At 43.3% G+C, this 5,000-nt stretch overlaps 1 pseudogene; it reads right to left on the bottom strand.

The window, feature by feature from the left end:
* Positions 1-4,963: 4,963 nt before the first annotated feature.
* LOC142792617 (large subunit ribosomal RNA) overlaps positions 4,964-5,000 on the bottom strand; it is a 2,821-nt pseudogene continuing 2,784 nt past the window's right edge.

Below are 5,000 nucleotides of genomic sequence, written 5' to 3'. Positions count from 1 at the left end.
ATTTTTATTTGGGGTTGATGGCTAATGTACTGCTTTCCGATTATCATATATTCCGATTTTTCCTTATTCAGGGTTATTCCTTTTTGATGTGCCCACTGATTTATTAGTGTTAGTGCCTTCGTAGCTTTTTCCTCCACCTCTTTTCTTGAGCGGAACTTTATGTGTAACACCACGTCGTCCGCAAAGGCTTGGATGTGTACTCCTTCTTGAAGCTGAGTTTCTAATAGGTCGCCTATTGTTATATTCCAACAGAGTGGGCTTAAAGGTGACCCCTGTGGGGAACCTGAAGTTAGTGTTTTCTTAATTTTTACTCCATCTGTTTCATAGATTATTTTCCTGTTCCGTAGAATATTGTCCGCCAGTTTTATTAGGTTGTTGGGACACTTATATTCTTCTAATTTCTGAATAACTACTTCGGGTTTTATAGAATTGAATGCGTTTTTAATATCTAGTGCTATTAGCATGCTGTTTAGCTTATCAATTTTCGCTTGGTTTATTCGTTTGATTATTTCTTCCAATGCCGTGGTTGTTGATGTCCCATGGGTAAATCCAAATTGTTTTTTGTTAAAATGGTGATTTTTAAACAAGAAATAATAGATTCTATCTTTTATGAGCTTTTCTAATATTTTTCCCAAAATCGAGTTAATAGCTATTGGGCGATATTTGTTTTCCTCGGATTTGTCCTCTCCGTTCCCTTTTGGAATCAATATAATTTTAGATTCTTTCCATCTTTGAGGAAAATGTCCGTGCTTTAAGCATGCATTAAAAAGATTGACAAAGAAAGTCTTATGCCTTTCATACATCACTTGTATGAGGTTAGTTTTTAGGTTGTCTGGTCCGGGGGTTACATCTTTCCTCAGATTTTTTACTATCTGCGTTACTTCAATCTCTGTAAATGGGAGGTCATCACTGGGTAAATTTCTTTCTCTCATTTCTGCTCCCGATGTCCAATTTCCTCCCTGTTTGTTATTGTTTATTGTGTCGTTGCTTGATTGTATTTGACTGTGTCCTGGCTCGTCATTTTCCATGCAGTTAGGGTATAAATTTCCTAGAATGTGTTCTATTGTTTCCTGAAGAGTCTTTGTGACTTCTCCATTTTCTTTTGTGATGCTTCTAAACATAACCTTGGTTTTCATCTTATTTCGTGCAATTTTATACGGTAGGATGAATGGATTTTTCGTAGCCTTAGTACATAGAGTTTTCCAACTGTTGTTTTTAGCCTGTTCTATCATGTTGTTATACGTGTCATGTTCTTTATAGTATTCCTTTTTGTATTGTTCTCTGATATCCCCTTTCGCCTTTTGATACCTCCTTCGTAGTGCTCTGACTCTCTTCCTTTCAATTTCTAGGTCTCTTGACCACCAAGTATTCGGTTTTTGTTTAGAAGGTTTTTTCTTTTTACTGAATTCCTTCTTAAGTTTCTCGATTTTCTCGTGTAGCGTATTCACTATTTCTTCAATACTTTCCTTCGTGTTTATTTTCCCCTGGACTTCCTCAAACCAGGGATCAATTTGCAACTTTTCCATGACTTTTGTTTGCCCTTTTAACGTTAGGCCATATTCCTCTGGAAGTTCTTCATTTTTAATAACAACTTTAATGTATCTGTGATCGCTGTGATTATAGGTTTTAAGTACTTCCCAGCTTTTAATATCCTGGTTTAGGTTTGCGTCACATATGGTGAGGTCAATCCAACCCCTCGCCCTACTTGTTTTAAATGTCGGAGGTGATTCTTTGGCATTTAATAATGTCAGGTTGTGTAATACTGTGAATTCTAATACTTTTTCACCTTTCTCATCCGTCTCCGTGCTTCCCCAAATTTGATGTTTTGAGTTGAAGTCACCCATTATTATCGTGTTAATGTCTATAAATTTCTGTAAAATGTTTCCTATTGCTGACATTGCCAGCTCGACGTTTTCATTCGGAGGACAGTAGCAGTTGATAATTACCAATTCTCTTTCACCTTTATTTATCTTGACTGCTATTAGTTTTTGTTCTATAATAATTGGGAAAGCGGTTATATTTTCTTTGTGTATTATGATGGCTGTCTTCGGGTCTTTGTTGTTGGCTATAACTTTATGCTTTAGCGGAAACCCTATGATTTTGTTGTTGAGCGAATATGGTTCTTGGAGTACAGATATGTCGAATTCTTCTTCTTGTTGAAAATTGTTTAGTGACTGATTTGCCTTAAATGCCCTGCCTAAATTTACCTGTATTATTTGTATTTCAGTGCTATTCGCCATTGTGCCTGTGTGTTGGGTACTCTTAGTTTAGTCTAGCTAGAATTTTGCCTTTCTCGGCCTGTACCTTTGTTATGTATACCGGGCATTCCCTGGACATCATAGAATGATCTGTCTCCGTGCGACCCTCAGTCTCGCAGATGTTGCAGTGCGATTCTGCTTCACATTCTCTTTGGTAGTGACCTCGTTGGCCACAGTTAATGCAGCGCTGGGGGCCATCGCAATCGGGAGCAATGTGGCCGTGCATGGCGCATCTTGTGCATCTGGGCCAAAAGATGTCGTCAAAGATCGGGCATCGTGACCAGCCGATGTTCAGTGCAGTTCGGCTTCCGATTGCTTTGTTTGCACTTCGATTTAGGGCAAGAATCACTGTCTTGCCTCTCTTGCCCGGCCATGTCTTCTTTATTGTTATGTCTTCTGGCGAGCACACCAAACGGTTTTGCCTGACGATTCGGGCTGGGAGATTGACCTCGTCAATTTCATCCTCGAGTCCAATTATTTTCTTATGGATCCTGTTCTCCTTTGGGAGCTTGGCTTCAACATTTCTCAGTTCTCTGTCCTTCTGAATGAACTGGAGAATCTTAGCTGAGTCTTCTTTTGACTTCGTCATCACGACAATTCCCTCTCTCCCTGGCCGAATTGTTGCTTCTTGGATTCCCAGGTCGAGGGGATCCACCCGCTGCCTCAGAAGCGATGCGACCTCTTTTTTCTCCATTGTTCCGGAAGATACCACCAGAGCATAGGTTGGTCGGCTCTCGGTTGCGGGAGTGTTGCTCTGTGTTGGCTCTTCCCTTTGTTCGAGTGGTTCTTCTTGTCTTCTTTTCTCCAATTCTTCGATCCTGCCTTTTTGGAACGCAATCTGTTGGGCCTGTTCCATTAACAGGTTTTTCAATTTAGCTTGTTCGGAGATTATCGCTTCAATCTGCTGGGCTACCGCCTCGTCGCCGCCCGTCAATGTAGAGATTTTAATGAGAGCCCTCATAGTGTTTTTGTCTGCTTTGGAAAGTCTAGACAAAACTGTACCTTTTTCTCCGCGGCTGGTTGGGAGTGACGATTGTGAATTTCTGTCTTCGTCCCAGTTGTCTAGCGCTCCTTCGTTAGCAGCCGTTTGTGTTTGAGGGTGGACCTCTCCTCCTTCAGCTTCTTCGGTTTCGGTTCCTCGGCTGCCTCCCTCTACCTGGTCATTCTCGGTTGGGCTCCACCAATCTGTTTCAAGAGAAGCTTTGGCGGGCATCGCTCCTTGTGGTTCTTCTTTCTTTGCCTTCTCTTCTTTGTTGGTCACTTGTTTTTGTTCCACCCTCTTGGTCTTCTTCTTCTGTATCTTGTCTGTCTTCGCCCCTTGCGTGGGGTCTGTAATTGCAGAGTCGTCATTGCTTCCTGTGTTTTTTAGGACCTTTGACGTAGGCCCCACTGCTGGGTTTGCCGTTTGTAGAGGTCCTCTTCCCTCCAGTCCTTGTTTCTGGGTTTCCGTTCTCATCCCCTTGGGTTTCAACATCTTCTCCTAATCTCCACGCTGTGTTCCAAGAGAAGGGTTTGTGCCTTCGAAGCCGTTGTTTGCCGTCTGGAAGAAAGTTACTCCTTTTTAACTTGTTCTGGTATCGCCAGAGATGTTCCTCAACCTTGGTAGTAGAGGTTGCCGGTTTTAGGTGTTCTTGGCAGCGTAGAGGCGCCGCACTTTTCCTGTCTCTGTTGGCGTTTTCCGCTAAACAGATAGATACCAGTTTTGTCTCTCTACGGGGATTCGTTCCGGAGTTATTCTACCTTTGGCGTGAAGTGTTCAATCAAAGATGGCCGCCTCTCATTTTGACGGGAATCCGAACTCAGAACAGTCGGAAAATGTCAATTTCCTGTCGTTTCGCCCCAGAACTACTAGCAAAAGCGTGTATCCAGTCTTCAAGCACTTCCAGAACTGCCGGCTCCAGAAAAGAACCGAAACCAGCCTCGGATTTGCTGTTTTTGTCTAACTGTAGAAAATGGTCAGGAAAGTTGAAATTCCTTGTTCTTTTGTGGCCCTCTTGAACTGAGAAGAATAATTCTGCTGTTCTGTGGCACCGGGACTTGGTTCCGAGCGTTTTCAGCAAGAATTTCCTAGTTCCGCCAAATTTGGTTTAATCCAGTTGCTCAACCTGGCCACAATGTGCAGGTTTTCAACCCTGGTAATAGGGGGGTTCCGGATTTTGGTGTTAGAGTTAACGTAGGAACACCGCGTTTTTTCCTATCACTATTAGCACTTTTTTCTGATCAAAATGATACCAGTTTTGTCTTCCTGCGACCTTTCGTTCCAAAGTTATTCCACTTTTGGCGAAAATGTGACCTCAATCCAATATGGCCGCGCCCATGTTTTGGCGGGAAACTGGACTCACTTCGGTCGGAAAACCGGCGATTTTCAGACGTTTCGCCCCAGATCCCCGCGCAAAACTGGCTGTCCTATCTTCGGATACTCCCCAGGACTCTCCCGGCACCGGAATTCAGCCGAAATCAGCCGCGGATTTGCTGTTATCGTCGAGTTTTGGGTGTTCCTTGTGTAATGGCCGCCAAGAGGCTGTTTACATCGATGAAAACTCGGATTTTTGGCGTTCCTTGGCCGATTCTCGTGCGGTTTTCGGCACCCGGGTGGTCTCGGTCACTTTATAGTAGAGGAGTGTGCAAAGGTTTTAGCGTACTCACTCTTTTTGTTGTCGAAAACCTTGAAAAACTCGCTCCTGTGAGAATGGCTGGCCGGATCCACTCGGGCCCCCTGGTGGCAGTAGTAGATAGGGACAG

Source organism: Rhipicephalus microplus, unplaced genomic scaffold, assembly GCF_043290135.1.
Source record: "Rhipicephalus microplus isolate Deutch F79 unplaced genomic scaffold, USDA_Rmic scaffold_229, whole genome shotgun sequence".
Classification (NCBI taxonomy): Eukaryota; Metazoa; Arthropoda; class Arachnida; order Ixodida; family Ixodidae; genus Rhipicephalus; species Rhipicephalus microplus.
Note: the sequence above shows the minus strand (reverse complement) of the source record. Positions and strands in the feature narration are given on the sequence as shown.